The 22211-nt window shown below is 38.9% G+C and overlaps 1 pseudogene; it reads right to left on the bottom strand.

Annotated features, from left to right (window-relative positions):
- Positions 1-7216: 7216 nt before the first annotated feature.
- Positions 7217-10334, bottom strand: LOC113882273 (annotated as a pseudogene).
- Positions 10335-22211: the final 11877 nt, after the last annotated feature.

Below are 22211 nucleotides of genomic sequence, written 5' to 3'. Positions count from 1 at the left end.
ACATGAGATGGGCAGATATGCAATTACTTAGACTGAAAAAGCAGATTAGTGGTTGCCAGAGCTGGGGAAGGGAAGAAGAGGTAGTGACAGACATTAGCATGAGTGTCTCATTGCTGCAAATGTTCCAGAAGGAGATAATGGTGATGGGTGAACAACCTTGAACATATATTTAAACCCAAAGAATTATTTATATGAAAAGAGTGAATTTAATGGTGTGTGTGTGTATAACATTTAAATAAAAATAAATATGATCAAAGTGTTGTAATATCCCCACATGAGGTAGTTAAGGAGAATGCTTCTAAAACACAATGAACAATCCAAAGAATTTGGAAAAGAGGGATGTATTTTATTTTTGTTAGATTTCTTCTGACTAGAGAAGGAGAATATTGATGGAGGTGTCAACTACAAATTATCTCTTGCCAAAATCTTTGCCAACAACTGAACAACAGCAAAGGCCTTTGCCATCCGCCTCTGTGGAGACTGAACCCTGTGCTGCAGCTGCTGCTGACCTGCGACACCCCTGAGGGGAACTCAGGGTAGAGAGGGAGGCACTCTGTGCCCCAGGGAAACTGGTGGAACAGGTCTTTAGATATTTAGGTATTTTCAGGAACTGATTTTATGATCCTAATCCTTGCATCTTTCAGGATTTGAAATAGCTCAACTGGAATTCCATCATGTCCACTAGCTTTGTTGGTAGTGATGCTTTCTAAGGCCCACTTGACTTCACATTCCAGGTTGTCTGGCTCTAGGTCAGTGACCACACCATCGTGATTATCTGGGTTGTGAAGATCTTTTTTGTGCAGTTCTTCTGTGTGTTCTTGCCATCTCTTCTTCATATCTTCTGTTTCTGTTAGGTCCATGAAATGTTCCCTTGTTACCTCTAATTTTCTTGAAGAGATCTCTAGTCTTTCCCATTGTGTTTTTTTCCTCTATTTTTTTGCACTGGTCGCTGAGGAAGGCTTTCTTATCTCTTCTTGCTATTCTTTGGAACTCTGCATTCAGATACTTATATCTTTACTTTTATCCTTTGCTTTTCGCTTCTTTTCTTTTCATAGCTATTTGTAAGGCCTCTCCAGACACCATTTTGCTTTTTTGCATTACTTTTCCATGGGGATGGTCTTGATCCCTGTCTCCTGTACAATGTCATGAACCTCTGTCCATAGTTTATCAGGCACTCTATCTATCAGATCTAGTCCCTTAAATCTATTTCTCACTTCCACTGTATAATCATAAGGCATTTGATTTAGGTCATACCTGAATGGTCTAGTGGTTTTCCCTACTTTCTTCAATTTCAGTCTGAATTTGGCAATAAGGAGTTCATGATCTGAGCCACAGTCAGCTCCTGGTCTTTTTTTGTTGACTGTATAGAGCTTCTCCATCTTTGGCTGCAAAGAATATAATCAATCTGATTTCGGTGTTGACCATCTGGTGATGTCCATGTGTAGAGTCTTCTCTTGTGCTGTTGGAAGAGGGTGTTTTCTATGACCAGTGCATTTTCTTGGCAAAACTCTATTAGCGTTTGCCCTGCTTCATTCCATATTCCAAGGCCAAATTTACCTGTTACTCCAGGTGTTTCTTGACTTCCTACTTTTGCATTCCAGTCCCCTATAATGAAAAGGACATTTTAGGGGGGGTGTTAGTTCTAAAAGGCCTTGTAGGTCTTCATAGAACCGTTCAACTTCAGCTTCTTCAGCGTTACTGGTTGGGGCATAGACTTGGATTACTGTGATATTGAATGGTTTGCCTTGGAAACGAACAGAGATCATCCTGTTGTTTTTGAGATTGCATCCAAGTACTGCATTTCAAACTCTTTTGTTGACCACGATGGCTACTCCATTTCTTCTGAGGGATTCCTGCCCGTAGTAGTAGATATAATGGTTATCTGAATTAAATTCACCCATTCCAGTCCATTTTAGTTCACTGATTCCTAAAATGTTGACATTCCCTCTTGCCATGTCGTTTGACCACTTCCAATTTGCCTTGATTCATGGACCTGGCATTCCAGGTTCCTATGCAATATTGCTCTTTACAGCATTGGAACTTGCTTCTATCACCAGTCACATCCACAACTGGGTATTGTTTTTGCTTTGGCTCCATCCCTTCATTCTTTCTGGAGTTATTTCTCCACTGATCTCCACTAGCATATTGGGTACCTACTGACCCGGGGAGTTCCTCTTTCAGGATTCTATCATTTTGCCTTTTCATACTGTTCATGGGGTTCTCAAGGCAAGAATACTAAAGTGGTTTGCCATTCCCTTCTCCAGTGGACCACATTCTGTCAGACCTCTCCACCATGACCCGCCCATCTTGGGTGGCCCAACGGGCATGGCTTAGTTTCATTGAGTTAGACAAGGCTGTCGTCTTAGTGTGATTAGATTGACTAGTTTTCTGTGAGTATGGTTTCAGTGTGTCTGCCCTCTGATGCCCTCTTGAAACACCTACTGTCTTACTTGGGTTTCTCTTACCTTGGACGTGGGGTACAATGTACTTTGCACTTACAATGTACCAATTCTTTCTATGTGGTGTTAAATAAATATATCCTTTAAATTTAGGCTTCCCTCATACTTTAGACGGCAAAAAATCTGCCTTCAATGCAGGAGACATAGGTTTGATTACCGGTCATGCAGATCCCCTGGAGAAGAGAATGACTACCCACTCCAGTATTCTTGCCATGGACACAGGAGCCTGTCAGGCCAAAGCCCATAGAATTGTAGAGAGTCAGACATAACTGAGCAACTAAGCACAGGCATGCCTTTTAACTTCAGTGTCTTAGTGTTGAACAACTCTTAGCTACTATGATTCAACTGATGTAACTCCCTCATGGTTAACTATAAACTTTCATAAGAACTCAAATCCATTCTTCAATGACTTATAATGACTTAAAGAAAAGAAAAAAAGGGAGGGAGGAGCGAAGATGGTGGAGGAGTAGGATGGGGAGAACACTTTCTCCCCCACAAATTCATCAAAAGAACATTTAAACGCTGAGTAAATTCCACAAAACAACTTCTGAATGCCGGCAGAGGACATCAGGCACCCAGAAAGGCAACCCAAGTCTTCGAAAGGAGGTAGGGAAAAATATAAAAGACAAAAAACAAAAAGGGACAAAAGAGGGAGGGATGGAGTTCCGTCCTGGGAAGGGAGTCTTAAAAAGAGAGAAGTTTCCAAACACCAGGAAACCTTCTCACTGCCGAATCTGTGCCGAGCCTTGGAAGCACAGAGGGCAACATAACAGGGAGGAAAAATAAATAATTAAAACCCGCACATTGCAAGCCCTACGGTAATTCCCCCAGCAGAGAAGCAGCGCAGACGCCTGCATACGCCATTAGCAAGCAGGGGCTGGGCAAGGAGGTGCGGCACGGGCTGCATTGCAAGAATCTGGCCTGAATACCCCAAGCACTATCTGAGCGAAATAATTTGCGCTAGCAAACCAGACTGTGGGATATCTACCACGTGAAAAGCCAGCCCTAACCTATGACACCACCAGGCCCGTGCACAGAACAAAGGACTGAACAGAGATAGCCGGCGGCAGACCATCTCCCTCTGGTGACAGGCAGCCAGAGCCAGAAGGGGGCAATCGCAGCCTCAGAGAGACATTATCTATAAAACTGTAAGCAGGCTTCTTTGCTAACTAAAACTTCTTGGGGGTCTGGACAGTCAACATCTGCCTGAGAAGGTGTGCCGGTTCACAACTAGATAACCGAGCGGCGGGGAGGAAATAAGTCACAGCAAGCGCGCGCGCAAAACACCTCATCACCTGAGCTGCTCGGATCTGGGAAGGGCACAAAACGCAGGCCCAACCGAGAGTCTGCGCCTCTGAGGACTACCCAAGTGCCTGAACCTGAGCGGCTTGGACCTGGGAAGTACAGGCAGCCCAAGGCCAGCCGTGGATGGTTCGCGGCAGAGCAACCTAGAGCCTGAGCAGCGTGGGCAGAGAGGCTACACGCGCCGTGAACAGAGGGCAGGCCCAGTGTGGCTGAGGCAGTGCGAGCACACGCCAGTGTTATTTGTTTGCAGCATCCCTCCCTAACTCCCCTCAGTGCGACTGAACAAGTGAGCCTAGAGAAAAAAAAAAATTAAGTCCTCTATTATTCCTTTATTTTCCACTTTTCAGACGGCTTCACAGCTGAATTCTACCAAAAATTTAGAGAAGAGCTAACACCTATCCTGCTCAAACTCTTCCAGAAAATTGCAGTGGAAGGTAAACTTCCAAACTCATTCTATGAGGCCACCACCACCCTAATACCAAAACCTGACAAAGATGCCACAAAAAAAGAAAACTACAGGCCAATATCACTGATGAACATAGATGCAAAAATCCTTAACAAAATTTTAGCAATCAGAATCCAACAACACATTAAAAAGATCATACACCATGACCAAGTGGGCTTTATCCCAGTAATGCAAGGATTCTTCAATATCCGCAAATCAGTCAATGTTATACACCACATTAACAAATTGAAAAACAAAAACCATATGATTATCTCAATAGATGCAGAGAAAGCCTTTGACAAAATTCAACATCCATTTATGATAAGAACTCTCCAGAAAGCAGGAATAGAAGGAACATACCTCAACATAATAAAAGCTATATATGACAAACCCACATCAAACATTATCCTCAATGGTGAAAAATTGAAAGCATTTCCTCTAATTTCAGGAACAAGACAAGGGTGCCCACTTTCACCATTACTATTCAACATAAGTTTTGGAAGTTTTGGCCACAGCAATCAGAGCAGAAAAAGAAATAAAAGGAATCCAAATTGGAAAAGAAGAAGTAAAACTCTCACTGTTTGCAGATGACATGATCCTTTACATAGAAAATCCTAAAGACTCCACCAGAAAATTACTAGAACTAATCAATGATTATAGTAAAGTTGCAGGATATAAAATAAACACACAGAAATCCCTTTCATTCCTATACACTAATAATGAGAAAACAGAAAGAGAAATTAAGGAAACAATTCCATTCACCATTGCAACGGAAAGGATAAAATACTTGAGGAATATATCTACCTAAAGAAACTAAAGACCTATATATAGAAAACTATAAAACACTGGTGAAAGAAATCAAAGAGGACACTAATAGATGGAGAAATATACCATGTTCATGGATTGGAAGAATCAATATAGTGAAAATGAGTATACTACCCAAAGCAATTTATAGATTCAATGCAATCCCTATCAAGCTACCAATGGTATTCTTCACAGAGCTAGAACAAATAATTTCACAATTTGTATGGAAATACAAAAAACCTCGAATAGCCAAAGCGATCTTGAGAAAGAAGAATGGAACTGGAGGAATCAACCTACCTGACTTCAGGCTCTACTACAAAGCCACAGTTATCAAGACAGTATGGTACTGGCACAAAGACAGAAATATTGATCAATGGAACAAAATAGAAAGCCCAGAGATAAATCCACAAGCATATGGGCACCTTATCTTTGACAAAGGAGGCAAGAATATACAATGGATTAAAGACAATCTCTTTAACAAGTGGTGCTGGGAAAACTGGTCAACCACTTGTAAAAGAATGAAACTAGAACACTTTCTAACACCACACACAAAAATAAACTCAAAATGGATTAAAGATCTAAATGTAAGACCAGAAACTATAAAACTCCTAGAGGAGAACATAGGCAAAACCCTCTCCGACATACATCACAGCAGGATCCTCTATGACCCATCTCCCAGAATATTGGAAATAAAAGCAAAAATAAACAAATGGGACCTAATTAAACTTAAAAGCTTCTGCACAACAAAGGAAACTATTAGCAAGGTGAAAAGGCAGCCTTCAGAATGGAAGAAAATAATAGCAAATGAAGCAATGGACAAACAACTAATCTCAAAAATATACAAGCAACTCCTACAGCACAACTCCAGAAAAATAAATGACCCAATCAAAAAATGGGCCAAAGAACTAAATAGACATTTCTCCAAAGAAGACATACTGATGGCTAACAAACACACGAAAAGATGCTCAACATCACTCATTATCAGAGAAATGCAAATCAAAACCACTATGAGGTACCATTTCATGCCAGTCAGAATGGCTGTGATCCATAAGTCTACAAACAGTAAATGCTGGAGAGGGTGTGGAGAAAAGGGAACTCTCTTACACTGTTGGTGGGAATGCAAACTAGTACAGCCACTCTGGAGAACAGTGTGGAGAGTCCTTAAAAAACTGGAAATAGAACTGCCTTATGATCCAGCAATCCCACTGCTGGGCATACACACTGAGGAAACCAGAAGGGAAAGAGACACACGTACCCCAATGTTCATCGCAGCACTGTTTATAATAGCCAGGACATGGAAGCAACCTAGATGCCCATCAGCAGATGAATGGTTAAGAAAGCTGTGGTACATATACACAATGGAGTATTACTCAGCCATTAAAAAGAATACATTTGAATCAGTTCTAATGAGATGGATGAAACTGGAACCTATTATACAGAGTGAAGTAAGCTAGAAAGAAAAATACCAATACAGTATACTAATGCATATATATGGAATTTAGAAAGATGGTAACAACAACCCTGTGTACGAGACAGCAAAAGAGACACTGATGTATAGATCAGTCTTATGGACTCTGTGGGAGAGGGACAGGGTGGGGAGATTTGGGAGAATAGCATTGAAACATGTATAATATCATGTATGAAATGAATTGCCAGTCCAGGTTCGATGCACGGTACTGGATGCTTGGGGCTGGTGCACTGGGACGACCCAGAGGCAGGGGAGGGTAGGGAGGAGGTTGGAGGGTTCAGGATGGAGAACGCGGGTATACCTGTGGCACATTCATTTCGATATTTGGCAAAACTAATAAAATATTGTAAAGTTTAAAAATAAAATAAAATTTAAAAAAATTAAATTAAATTAAATTAAAAAAAAAAAAAACTAAAAAAAAAGAAAAAAGAAGACTCACCTGAACAGCCAAATGGTAATGTGTCTTTACTCAGAAATCTTTACATGACAAATGCTTTATCTAGAGACTTAAATAGTCTAGGTTTTAAGTAGGTGTTATTTATTATTTTATTGCTAAGTCTCTACAGTTTACTAAAGTTGTTGAATGACGTATCAACAAGGGAATTTCGTTAAATGTGTGCACTGTTTTCCTTCCTTAAAATTGGAATTTGAAATGCTATTAAAAATGCTAGAAAACTTGGACAGTTTTCCACAGTGCTCTTGTAAATGAAAAAGCAAACCTAAGCCGTTTTACATTCATTGACATAATAATTTGATATTGACCAGCTTCCTAGCAGTCTCTTTCACATCTTTGTTCCTGAGGCTGTAGATCACTGGGTTCAGCATGGGGATGACCACTGCATAAAAGATAGAGGCCACCTTGACCATGAGCCATGAACTTCTGGAGTTAGGAACACAGTAAAGGAAAAGGATGGTCCCGGGGAAGATCGTAATGGCGGTCAGGTAGGAGGCACAGGTGGAGAAGGCTTTGTGGCGCCCCCCAGTTGAAGGCATCCTCAGTGATAGAAATGAAAACATAGAAGGTGAGAATAATCATCAGGCTGCTTATTTCATTAAACGTGGCAGAGACTAAAATGATCCCCTGGCTAATGTAGGGGTCAGAGCAGGAAACAGCAACAATGGCCGCGTGCTCACAGATAAAGTTATTTATGATATTATTCCCTCTAAAGGACAATTCAGATAAAAAGTGGGTAAGAGTCAGGGAACAGACTGTACCCCAAGAGTATCATGCACCCACCAATAAGGAACAAACCTTCTGGGACATGACAACTGTGTAGAGAAGAGGGTTACAAACGGCCACAAATCAGTCATATGCCATCACTGCCAACAGGAATGTCTCTGTCACCACAAATATGCAGACAAAGAAGAATTGCATGATACATCCTATGAAGAAGATGGTTCTGTCTTCCACAATCAAGTTTTCTAGTAGCTTGGGTGTAACTACTGTTGAGTAACAGAGATCAACAAAGGACAAATATCTGAGGAAGTAGTACATAGGGGTGTGGAGTTTGGGATTTATCTTGATAATTAGAATCATGCCCAGGTTCCCCAGCACAGTGACGGAGTAGATGGTTAAGAATAACAGGACAAGGGGTATCTGGAGTTCTGGATATTCTGAGAACCCCAAGAGAATGAAAGTGACTTCAGCAATCTGGTTTTCTTGGTTCCTGTGGACAGAATGTAAAAGTTGATTCAGAGAAATCTGAAGCAAAATTTGAATGAAAGATAATGTTATTCCCTCAGTATTGTCGGACTTTTTTGCAACTCCATGGACTGTAGCCTGCCAGGTTCCTCTGTCCATGAGATTCTCTGGGCAAGAACACTGGAAGGGTTATCATGCCCTCCTGCAGGGGATCTTCCTCACGTAGGCATAGACTGAGAGTACTTATGGGGAAAAAGAGTGCATTGAATTATTATTTTTTTTAATTAGCCTCTTTCCCTCCAAAATGCCTCTACTGTCTTTTTTTGACATTAAAATTCATTCTTTTCAAAGCTACTTCCTAAATTCTTACCAAAACCTGAAATGGCACTCAGTATAAAGGGAAGTTCATTCCACATAGAATTCTCTAAAAATTCTATATCTCATTAGGAGTTGAAATTAAACACTCTGTTATTTTCATTCAGGTTTTATAAATTTATACTCCAAGAACACATATAACACTTCAAGATTTCCTGTACATGTATAACTATGTCATTCACATATTCCCCCACTCTTTTTCTTCAGTTATTCCTTTACATTCTTAAACATGTGATTAATTCCTGATATCCTGAAAGTATGTTTCAATTTAACATACAAATCATAGAGCACATATTCTCTAACTGAAAATACTTTTTTAAAAAGTCAGGATGTGTTCCCTATGTCTATGGTAACAAAGTTTGAGTAGTCCAGGGTTGAAAGGGAAATCTTCATTTCCAAAGATGAATACAATTTCTGATGCACACTTGTTTCTTCTTCCCCACACTCCTTCTCCACACCTGTAGCTTTTCATGCCACCTCCCACACTCTGTATTTGTCAACAGGCTTGAGGCCAACGTTCCCAATCACTCATGTGGCCCAGGAAGTGTCAGCCATGCTCAGCTGTGAGCACAGGTGCTGTGCATAGTATTTATCTTCTTTTCTGTGCAATTAGTCTGGAATAATTTTCCCATTGCAGACCCACTATGTACTCAGTCATGTAACAAGCATTTTAGAAACTATAAAATTATAAAATCTCAGCCTCAATTTGTTTCTTAGAGCATTATTCCAGGATATAACCTATATAAGCACAAATGACAACTTATAGTTCTTGTTTATTATTAAAGTTTATATGTATAAAGGGAATGAAAATATTGTGATCCAGAAAAAACAAAAAAATTTCCTTGTGATGTAGTGTGGTGAACAATAATAAATGTGGTGAAAGATAAATAATCAAAGACTTCTAGTCAACTAAACAGGTAACCTGGCAGTTAGATATATACACGTGCTTGTTTGCCTCCTGCAAAGATTAATGGGGTATATTAGGAACATATTATATTCCTTTTAAAGTGAAATAAAAATCAACTCACCTGAGTGTAGAAGAATTTGACTGGCTTATTTAATAAAACTTTTCTAAGTTTAATGGATTCCAGGAAAATTTCTGCTGAGAAGTCATTTTTTTTAATATAGTAATAAGCCTGAAAAATAGTAACAGGAATCTAGAGTATATTGCAATGAATATTTCATAAAAATGAATTTCTCTTATAATGTATTAAAAATATATTCAGACTTGACCAAGAAAAAAGGAGACCAAAAAAGCTGAACCCTAACATAAAATTGTCACATATATATGCCACCAAAATCCTAAGGAGGTTAACCTTAGAGAATATTATTTAACTATTGCCTTGAGACCACAAATGGGGCAATTAGATGAAATAATGCCCTTGTGACACTTTGGTTGCATATGCATTTTTTTCCCAAAGTTTGGGGAACAATTTCATCATGCACTCTAGTCCATTGATCTTTTTAAAATGTTGAACTAGACACTATATTTTTGTCTTTAAATACTTGCAAAATGCAGAAATATGAAAAAGTAAAATCAGCTATTGGGTAACAATCCAAAGATTCTTAATTTTTGTTGAATTTCTGGTTGTCCCCCTGTATCTGTGGGCTTCCCTCATAGCTCAGTTGGTAAAGAATCCTCTTGCAATTCAGGAAACCCCAGTTCAATTCCTGGTCAGGCAGATCTCCTGGAAAAGGGATAGGATACCCACTTCAGTATTCTTGGGCTTCCCTTGTGCCTCAGCTGGTGAAGAATCCACCTGCAATGTGGAAGATCTGGAGTTGATCTCTGGGTTGGGAAGATCCCGTGGAGAAGGGAAAGGCTACCCACTCCATTATCCTGGCCTCGAGAAGTCCATGGACTGTACAGGCCATGGGGTCACAAAGAGTCTGACACAACTGAGCGACTTTCACTTTCTCTGTATCTGAGGGACATATTGATGTGTTTGGATGTAAAACTTATACAAGATGAATAATATTATAGTGTTTTTTATCCTTTCTTTAACATTGTGTTGTGAGTTTCATTTTCTGTAAAAACCATTGGTTTTCTTAAGATAATACAACTTGCATTACTATTACAAATATGAGCACAATTCTTTTTTATTCTTACATTTATTATTGAAATTGCAAAAAAGTATTCTGGTATTCTGTTTTTCAATTTGTAGTCTAGGTTATGAGAAGTATAGTATATTTATTATTTAAGAAGCTGTCATATCTTAACATATAAACATCTCAACTCCAGTGACTTAATTTAATAGAACAGGGAGCAGCACAAAAAAGTGGAAAAAGCTGTAAAGTAAATATTTTAGCCTTTGTAGGCCACATAGTCTCAATTTCAGCTATGCTGTTTTGTATCTTGCAGCATGGATTCACCTGTAGGCAATATATAAATCAATAGGCATGACTCTGTTCCAATAAAATTTTATTTATAAAAGACAGTAGGACAGATTTGGTTTGCAGAACACACCTTGTCAACCTATGGAATAGAAGGCATTTCTTGACTGTTCAAAATCTAAAATTATTTCAAGATCAGTAGGCAGATGTCCTCTGAGTGGCAATGCAGAGACTTAAGCTTGTTCTCAATTATGGCTTATGATAATGTGACTGGGTGCGTGTGTGTTAAGTCACTTTAGTGGTGTCTAACTCTGTGAGAGGGTATGGACTGAAGCCTGCCACGCTCTTCTGTCCATGGGATTCTCCAGGCAGAATTCTGGAGTGGGTTGCAGTGCTCTCCTCCAGGGAATCTTCCCAGCCCAGGGATCAAACCTGTCTCTCTTGGATTGGCAGTTGGGTTGTTTACCACTAGCGCCACCTGGGAAGTTCAACAATGGCATTGTTATGGTATAATTATAATGTAGTGAGAGAAATAATAATTTGCTTTAAAAAATACTACACTTTTCTGCATTGCACTGCGCAAAATATTTTTATTTTGCTTATTTATTTTTCATTAACCTTTTGTCAAGCATATTAAGAGTGTTCTTCACATGTTGAGATACTTGAATAATGACCAAGATATTTCCTGATCAATAAAATCACAATAGGACTTTGAACTTTGAGTCATAGTGTTAAGATAGATTGAAGGGATAAGAAAGAAAAACAAAAGACATTTTAAGCAGAGAAGACAGTCTGAACCAAGGTAGGAATTTGAATGTTCAATTTTTTTTTTTCAATTAGAAGTAGAGTTTTTGCAGGGCAAACTTTGGGAGATGGTGAGGGACAGAGAAGCCTGGCATGCTGCAGGACATGGGGTTGCAAAGAGTCTTACATGACTGCAAGACTGAACAACAACAAAAAGTATGAGATACGATCAGAGGACCAGAGAATCTAAATCGTGTAAAGAATGCAATTAGGATTAGTACTGATGCTGGGAGGGATTGGGGGCAGGAGGAGAAGGGGACGACAGAGGATGAGATGGCTGGATGGCATCACTGACTCGATGGACGTGAGTCTGGGTGAACTCCGGGAGTTGGTGATGGCAGGGAGGCCTGGTGTGCTGTGATTCATGGGGTCGCAAAGAGTCGGACATGACTGAGTGACTGAACTGAACTGAACTAAACCGATTGCTGAATAGAGTTGAAATAGAGTTCTATGCCCACAGGACAAGTATGTAGTAATGAAGAGAGTGTGGTTGTAAACCTGTGTCGACAATGGGAATGAAATTGACTCAGTTTCAATATTATAATCATGGCATTCAATGCAGTTGCATTAGTAGTTGATGTAAACAGAAAGAAGTAACTCCCATTTTCATTTTGTTTCAGAAACAAACATTATGTTCTTGACAGCATCTCATTGCAGACGAGTCAATGATTCCCAGAAGCTACAATAATTACACAGGCACCTACAATGTGAAGTAGTAAACAGTGAGGTGTAATATGGGAGCTAGAGCAGCTGATAAACAAATCAAAGGCCTGAAGACATCTGGAACACAGAGGGAAAACAAAAGGAGACTCTTACCACTGTCTTCAAATATTTCAAGGCTAAAGTATGAAAGAAACACTGACCTTTTTTCTGTGTCCTGAGAACAGAAATTTAATTTTAAATGAATTAACTTTTAAAAGCCGCAGGAAGCTAATTTCAGACCAACAACAATAAAAGAATTTTCTTTTTTTTTCTCCAGTGTCAATGAACAGAATAGTGTGAATGACTCAGAGTCTCTGGGTTGCCCAGTTTCACTAAAAGTATATAAGGGGCTCTAGAGACACAAACTTTAATGTAAACAAAAGGAAAAGGGAGACTCTTCCGGAAGAATGCAGACAAGATATTAAACTCCACAATGTCTCTCTACATTTCCCATATTCTGTGACTGGTCCTCACACTGGCCTAGAGCTTTCACTAAGATCACCTTTTGCTTGGTGTTCCCAAAATACTGTTTTAAAATTATCTGTATAATTCTCAAAATCCATAATTTACACATCTGTAACAGGTTGACTTAACTACTCCATCTGATAAAAAAATCTATTACTATAACTAAGTAGTACATTCTAACCACCTTAATACATAAGGATTGGATTAAATACAAACTTTATTAATCTTTGTCTATAATTGAGGAGGGGCTTCCCTGGTGACTCAGATGGTTAAGAATCCTCCTGCAATGCAGAAGACCCAGATTTGATCCCTGGGTTGGGAAGATCCTCTGGAGGAGGGAATGGCAACTCACTCCAGTATTTTTGCCTGGAGAATTCCCATGGACAGAGGAGCTTGGTGGGCTCTAGTCCATGAAGTCACAAAGAGTCAGACACAACTGAGTGACTGAGCACAGCACATAACTGAAGAGATCATTCCTATAAGTGTATATAGGTAAAGCATGCTTAAAAAAAGTAAGAAATTCAATTCAAAATAGCCTCCTAAATTCAGTATGACATGTAAATCATAATTTTAGATAGATCCCTGGTGGCTCGGATGGTGAAGATTTGACCTGCAATGCAGGAGACCTGGCTTCTATCCCTAGAGTGGGAAGATCCCCTGGAGAAGGGAATGGCTACTCACTCCAGTATTCTTGCCTGGAAAATTCCATAAATGGAGGAGCCTGGTGGGCTATAGTCCATGAGGTCATGAAGAGTCAGACACGACAGAGCAACTAACACTTGCACTTTTTTCCCTGCATGTATTTATGTGTAGATACCTCTGAGAATGGCAAGTATGAAGTGCAGGCTGTCACAGGCACCCTGGTGTCTAGTGTGCACACAGGCACTTTTATTTATCTTTCTTTGATCTGGTCTGGGGCTCCAGTCTGGCACATATTCAGAAAAGATTAAAGGATTAAAGTAAATCTGATAGTCTCAGTCCAGTATCATTTATTACACAAGAGGTTATTTTTTCCGCTTAAGTTTGTATACAGTTTAAATACTAGTTTGACACAATGGGAAGGAAATGTTGGTTTTATTTCCCCCAACATTCCCAGTTTGACCCTACATTATCTATTTGTGGTCTCATTCTCAGCAAAATTACATAGTAATTGGTAGAATTTTTTCATAGGATCTAAGAGTATAAAGTGCTAATCGCTCAGTCATGGTTGACTCTTTGCAACCCTGTGGACTGTAGCCTCCTCTCTGCCTGGAATTCTCCTGGCAAGAATACTGGAGTGGGTTGCCGTTCCCTTCCCCAGGGTATCTTCCCAATCCAGGAATCGAATCCAGAATCTCTCACATTCTAGACGGATCCTTTACCTTCTGAGCCTCAAGTAGCATAAAATCCCTCTGCAAATTAGTAGCAAAGAGTATGAATTTGTCTTTCCCTAACAAGTGATGCAATGGCACCCCACCCCACTCCAGTACTCTTGCCTGGAAAATCCCATGGGCAGAGGAGCCTGGTAGGCTGCAGTCCATGGGGTCACTAAGAGTCGGACACGACCGAGCGACTTCACTTTCACTTTTCACTTTCATGCATTGGAGAAGGAAATGGAAGCCCACTCCAGTGTTCTTGCCTGGAGAATCCCAGGGACAGCAGAGTCTGGTGGGCTGCTGTCTATGGGGTCGCATAGAGTCGGACACGACCGAAGCGACTTAAGCGACTTAGCAGCAGCAGCAGCAGCAAGTGATACAAATAGCATATCCACTAGATGGCAGAGTGACACTGTAATTTAAATCAAGGCACAAATAATGTGCATTGATTGACTGCTTTAGAGAAAGTAGCAGAAACTGATAGAAAGCAAGATGTTCGTGGTTTAAATATAACTTTGAAAACATTTTATTCCGTGAATGAAAAATGTGCTCTGTCATGTCGACCGACAGAGGATGCTGAGGCCACCAAGCCATCTGCACAGCTCCTGCACCCCCACCTCCCGCTCAGGCTGCTGAGCCCTGAGGAACTCTGGAACAGAGCTGCACCCTGAGGGAACACAGGATAGAAAAGAGCAGGGCACTGGCCCTAAGTAGTCAAGGTGCAGCTCAAAAGGTTGATTTCAAGGAGCCCAGACTGTTCCCTCTCCCAGGCACAGAAAAGCCCTAAATTCATTAACGTGAGCATTCTGGTTTTAATTTCCGATAATCTTCTGATGGTCTGACTACCTGTTTTTTGTTGCAAAATGCATATACATTCTGACTCCTCGTTTCCCTTTTCAGAGCAGTTTCTCTGAAGTTGTCTTCCAGGTTTGTGTGTGCGTGGCCGCTCAGTCATGTCCGACTCTTGTGACCCGATGGACTGTAGCCCACCAGGCTCCTCTGTCCATGGGATTCTCCAGGCAAGAGTATTGGAGTGGGTAGCCAATTCCTCCTCCAGGGGATCTTCCTGACCTAGGGATTGAACCTGGGTCTCCTACATTACAGGTGAATTATTTATTATCTGAGCCACCAGGGAAGCCACTTATTTTCTAGGTTTAAGTCCATTGAATAAAAATAATTCTGTTTTTAGGTTTTGTTGTTGTTGTTTGTTTGTTTTTTGGTCCGTTAGTAATTTCATGTCTCTTTCAGGAATAAGGAAACCAGTGTTCAATGATGGCAATTAACTAGATCACATTCAAGCAGCAGTTCACCTTTGATTTTTATCTTTGTTTTTTCAATTTTCATTTTTGAACTGTGAGTGATACATAATCACATAGTTTAGGTAATGAAGAGTGTTAACACTTCATCTCAATTAATTTTTTTTAATTTATTTTTAAACTTTACAATATTGTATTAGTTTTGCCAAATATCGAAATGAATCTGCCACAGGTATACCCGCGTTCCCCATCCTGAACCCACCTCCCTCCTCCCTCCCCTACCCTCCCTCTGGGTCGTCCCAGTGCACCAGCCCCAAGCATCCAGTACCGTGCATCGAACCTGGACTGGCGACTCGTTTCATACATATTATACATGTTTCAATGCTATTCTCCCAAATCTCCCCACCCTCTCCCTCTCCCACAGAGTCCATAAGAGCAACCTAGATGCCCATGAGCAGATGAATGGATAAGAAAGCTGTGGTACATATACACAATGGAGTATTACTCAGCCATTAAAAAGAATACATTTGAATCAGTTCTAATGAGGTGGATAAAACTGGAACCTATTATACAGAGTGAAGTAAGCCAGAAAGAAAAACACCAATACAGTATACTAACACATATATATGGAATTTAGAAAGATGGTAACAATAACCCTGTGTACGAGACAGCAAAAGAGACACTGATGTATACATCTCAATTAATTTTATAAGAAGTAAATACATAAAAACATGGTTAATAATATGTGCAAATATTAGTATAAATATTAAAATCTTACAGAAGCAAATACTATTAATATATTACAAAAACAAGAATGCATAATGAAGTTATAATTTTATTAACATATATATATATAATTCAATGACAAAGCAAAAATATTAATAAGCCATAAACTATAAGAGATGAGAGGAGAAATAAAAAGATTCTAAATTCAAACTAAAAACAATATATGATATATATATATATATGTATGTGTATATGTATGTATACATATGTATATATGTATACATATATATATATATATGTGATTGTGTTTCTGTTATAATCCCAAATGACACAATTACATTACAGAAATCTACTAATAAGGAATAGAATTTTTTCCAATCTTTCTTAAGAAGTTTTAAAAAATTGACTATGTCTTAGCCCATAAGTAAAACACAACAATTTTAATAATAAAAATATCATTTATTCAGTTCAGTTCAGTCACTCAGTCGTATTCGACTCTTTGAGACCCCATGAATTGCAGCACGCCAGGCCTCCCTGTCCATCACCAAGTCCCGGAGTTCACTCAAACTCATGTCCATCGAGTCGGTGATGCTATCCAGCCATCTCATCCTCTGTCATCCCCTTCTCCTCCTGCCCCCAATCCCTCCCAGCATCAGAGTCTTTTCCAATGAGTCAACTCTTCGCATGAGGTGGCCAAAGTACTGGAGTTTCAGCTTTAGCATCATTCCTTCCAAAGAAATCCCAGGGCTGATCTCCTTCAGAATGGACTGATTGGATCTCCTTGCAGTCCAAGGGACTCTCAAGAGTCGTCTCCAACATCACAGTTCAAAAGCATCAATTCTTCGGTGCTCAACTTTCTTCACAGTCCAACTCTCACATCCATACATGACAACTGGAATGACTAGATGGACCTTTGTTGGCAAAGTAATGTCTCTGCTTTTCAATATGCTATCTAGGTTGGTCATAACTTTCCTTCCAAGGAGTAAGCGTCTTTTAATTTCATGGCTGCAGTCACCATCTGCAGTGATATTGGAGCCCGAAAAATAAAGTCTGACATTGTTTCCACTGTTTCCCCATCTATTTCCCATGAAGTGATGGGACCAGATGCCATGATCTTCGTTTTCTGAATGTTGAGCTTTAAGCCAACTTTTTCACTCTCCTCTTTCACTTTCATCAAGAGGCTTTTTAGTTCCTCTTCACTTTCTGCCATAAGGGTGGTGTCATCTGCATATCTGAGGTTATTGATATTTCTCCTGGCAATCTTGATTCCAGCTTGTGCTTCTTCCAGCCCAGCGTTTCTCATGATGTACTCTGCATAGAAGTTAAATAAGAAGGGTGACAATAAACAGCCTTGACGTACTCCTTTTCCTATTTGGAACCAGTCTGTTGTTCCATGTCCAGTTCTAACTGTTGCCTCCTGACCTGCATAGGTTTCTCAAGAGGCAGGTCAGGTGGTCTGGTATTCCCATCTCTTTCAGAATTTTCCACAGGTTATTGTGATCCACACAGTCAAAGGCTTTGGCATAGTCAATAAAGCAGAAATAGATGTTTTTCTGGAACTCTCTTGCTTTTTCCATGATCCAGTGGATGTTGACAATTTGATCTCTGGTTCTTCTGCCTTTTCTAAAACCAGCTTGAACATCAGGAAGTTCACGGTTTATGTATTGCTGAAGCCTGGCTTGGAGAATTTCGAGTATTACTTTACTAGTGTGTGAATTGAGTGCAGTTGTGTGGTAGTTTGAGCATTCTCTGGCACTGCCTTTCTTTGGGATTGGAATGAAAACTGCCCTTTTCCAGTCCTGTGGCCACTGCTGAGGTTTCCAAATTTGCTGGCATATTGAGTACAGCACTTTCACAGCATCATCTTTCAGGATTTGAAACAGCTCAACTGGAATTCCATCACCTCCACTAGCTTTGTTTGTGGTGATGCTTTCTAAGGCCCACTTGAATTCACATTCCAGGATGTCTGGCTCTAGGTCAGTGATCATACCATCGTGATTATCTTGGTCATGAAGATCTTTTTTGTACAGTTCTTCTGTGTATTCTTGCCACCTCTTCTTAATATCTGCTGCTTCTGTTAGGTCCATACCATTTCTGTCCTTTATCGAGCCCATCTTTGCATGAAAATCTCCTTAAATATTATTTGGAAATATTAAAAATATGTCATAAATATAAAACAAAACATGAATAGAAAAAAGAGATTATGCCAAAAAGGAGTTGGTTGGACTCAAGAAAGAGATTGTAAAAAAAAAGAAAAAAAAAGAATTTTGTGAGAAATCAAGATTAAATTGCAATGTATAAAAAAAGGGATAGGGGACTTCCTTGGTGGTTCAGTGGTTAAGAATCCACCTTGCAACACAGGGAACACAGGTTCAATCCCTTGTTGGAAACTGAGATCCCACCTGTGGAGGAGCAACTGACACCCCCCACTGCAGTGAAGAGCCCAGGCAGTGCAATGAGATATCCCTGTGCCACAGCTGAGACCTGATACAGCCAAGGTAACTAAGTAATTAAAAAAAAAGATAGGAGAAACAAACATTGCATGATTTCCCTTACATGAAATAGAAGAAGATTCACAGAGGCAGAGTATATTAAAGGATATCAGTGGCAGAGGGAAAGGAGGATGAGGAGTTATTACTTAATGGGTGTGAAGTTTCTGTTTGGAGTGATGAAAAAGTTTTGGAAATATATAGCAATTACACCATATTGTAAATATAAGCAATGCCACTGAGTTGTGCACTTAAATTTGTTACAAGTGCCATTTTTTAAAAATGTGAACATTTGAGGAATATGGTCTCTGGAGCTTGAATAAAATGCTGTCAGAGAAGAGAAAATATTGTCTCCAAATGTTACTGAGAAATAAGAAAAACATAAGTAACCACAAAAAGACTTGGTGTTACCTTCCATTACAGGGATGAGGTATATAAGGGAGCTATTTTGGTAAACTGTGGACAGAAAAATCAACAGTGAAAGAAATTGAGGAAAAATGGACAACAGATTGTGGTAACTTTTCAAAGTGGTTTTATTATTGATAGACTACAGGAGATGCATGCTGAAATAGCCAGCATGCTCCACAAACTGAATTGAGGCAGCATCAATGTTTTCCTTTTACCTGCAACAAAGAAAGAGTTTCCTTCTCTTTCTTTGCCTCTTCTTTCTGAGGTGTGCGTATTATGAGCTTTCTTTCCAGGTCATCTGAGTTTTCTCACAATAGTCCCCCAATGAAAGTTGTACTTAGTTTCCATATACACATAGGGAAAATATGATTTGGTCGATATAATTATTTTTAGGTCTTTGAATAATGTTCAGAAAAGTTCAGCTTCACTTTGGTCACATTATCCCAAAGGGAATTTCCAAACTCACAGAGATACTGCAATAAATGTCTGCAAGTTAAATATCTCCCTAGTAAACTTGCTTAGAAATCAGATAGGAACATTATGCTGTCTTTGTTTTAATGTTCACCATAGAATATAATAAAAGTGTTATTTAAAGAGAAATAAAGAATAGTTGCCAACATAAATGATGGCACCATTTTGTTCTCTTAAATATTAAAATAAAACTGGGAAAAGCCTTTTGAATTTGCTTAAGAAAAAAGCTGGACACTTTACCTTAGAGAGCAGGTAACTTCTATTTTCAGATTTCTAGAGAATTATTTGTATAATGAGACATATTACTTCATAGTCATAGAATTTACTGGTTAATTTACATTATGGTACTGTGAAATATTACATGTACCTGAGATTTAAGCCAAGTGAGTTGGACATGAATTAACTTTTCTTTAATCAATCCACAATTAATCAGATCAATATGATTTTAGAATTTATTATTTAAATATAATTTAATGATCATTTGCCCCTTGGCTAATGTTTGTTAAAAAACTTTAACCACATTTTCATACAGTCAACATTTGAAACTATTGCTCTATCTACCTGGTAACACAGAGCATCTCTTTCATGGCTACACATTTTTTGTACAACTTATGTGTGATAACTTACCCTTCCTATGTCAATTGCATAAAGTAATAAAAATGACAGTGATAAACATTTTTTCATAACTTGGGGAATGTTAAAGGGAAGCTAGTAAAGCAGAAAGTCTGTGACTTAAATTCCAGTAAAGGATACAGAAAATCTGTTAAGGAAAAACTCAAGAAGTACAAAGTATATTAAATCACTCTGCACTAACTTTCTATTAATTGCCTGAATGTGCCATATTTGTAGCTTGAGTTTCTCACTCCTGTATTTAAAAACACCACTTATTCTATTACAAGTTGGCCAAGACAGGGCTGTCTATTAAAAGAGGAGGTTAATGAATATGATCTGAATAAATATCAGAATAAATGAGAGTGGCTAATAGTACATGGGAAGATTTAGTTCTGTACAGTTTGGAGACCACCCAGGTTGGAGACAACCAGGGTTTTAGGGCAAGTGACTGAGTTTTAATATATAAGACTACTCTTAAAGGTCTAGTCTCCACAGTAAGCCAAGGGAGTGAGAAGTGGGAGAAGGTTACAGGGATGGATTTATGTGACCTTCAAATGGTTTTTTCTAATAGAATATTAGGAAAAATTTGACAGCAATTCTAAGATGATCTTTCTGAGTCTCTATCATTCTAAAGTAAATTTTATTATAAGCATTCTGTGTTTTTATGTCTCTTAAATACATGACAAAATAATTATAATGATAATGACATGTAATTAAAATGAATTTTCATTTCATTCTATCAAATATTGAAATAAAATTTATTTATTTGACAAATGCATACTGAATACTTAAAATAATCAAAGTATAGAGTGAGGGTATAATGGGAAAGACAACAGAATTAATAATTTAATTCATGATGAGACACAGTGCCATATAATTGATTAAATGAGGAGTGTTTTGTATAACCTAATTCATCAAATCCTTGATAATTTGTCATTATCCAGTCACAACCTTATTATGGGAGAACTAGATAACTAACTTACTAAATGAGAATTTCAATAAAGCCTCCTGAATGATTTTAGTCTTTTTTTCACCTAGCACAATTCTTGACACATAGTAATTGATAACTGGTTAATAACTTTTCCCACATCCAAGATCAGATCAGATCAGATCAGTCGCTCAGTCGTGTCTGACTCTTTGTGACCCCATGAATTGCAGCACACCAGGCCTCCCTGTGCATCACCAACTCCCGGAGTTTGCTCAGACTCACCTCCATCGAGACCTCCCAGCATCAGAGTCTTTTCCAATGAGTCAACTCTTCGCATGAGGTGGCCAAAGTACTGGAGTTTCAGCTTTAGCATCATTCCTTCCAAAGAAATCCCAGGGCTGATCTCCTTTAGAATGGACTGGTTGGGTCTCCTTGCAGTCCAAGGGACTCTCAAGAGTATTCTCCAACACCACAGTTCAAAAGCATCAATTCTTCGGTGCTCAGCCTTCTTCACAGTCCAACTCTCACATCCATACATGGACACAGAAAAAAACATAGCCTTGACTAGATGAACCTTCATCCAAAAGAGATGAGCTTTATTTTCCTTTCTTTAGAGATCAAACAAGTAAGATGGCTCAGAAAGTTTATATAATCTGTTCCAAAGTCAAACATTCACTGTTCAACATAGATTTGAATGGCATAAATTTTGTTTGGTTTTGTTTTTCATTATGTCCAGGTTAGGGAGAAAATGAGGCACTGGCCCTAACTCTCACCAAGATAAGATTGTTTTAGAGAGATAAGCTAAAGCACTTAACAGTATCTGGTAATTATTAGAAAAAAAATATGAAGCAAGGTAGATAGTTCTAAGAACCCCAAGACTTAGAATATTTGAGTAACCATAGCATGGTGGGCTGTAGTTAGTGAAATCTACCTGGAAGTAGTAGATTTCACAGAGTTTAATACACTGTGATAGTATTGAGCAAAGATTGGTTTGAAACTGCTAGTCCAGGTTCACTACTTCAGGGAATCATTAGGGATTCCAGAGAAGAACACTTAAGTTTGAACTATAGATGATGGAGCCTTCTATATACTTGGATTGGATAAAGGGAATTTAAAATATCAGGCTATAAAGGATCCAAAGAAAAGGAAAGCTGGAGGAGTTG

This window comes from Bos indicus x Bos taurus, chromosome 23 (assembly GCF_003369695.1).
Source record: "Bos indicus x Bos taurus breed Angus x Brahman F1 hybrid chromosome 23, Bos_hybrid_MaternalHap_v2.0, whole genome shotgun sequence".
Taxonomy (NCBI): domain Eukaryota; kingdom Metazoa; phylum Chordata; class Mammalia; order Artiodactyla; family Bovidae; genus Bos; species Bos indicus x Bos taurus.
The sequence above is the reverse complement of the archived record's forward strand: the minus strand, read 5'-3'. Positions and strand labels throughout refer to the sequence as shown.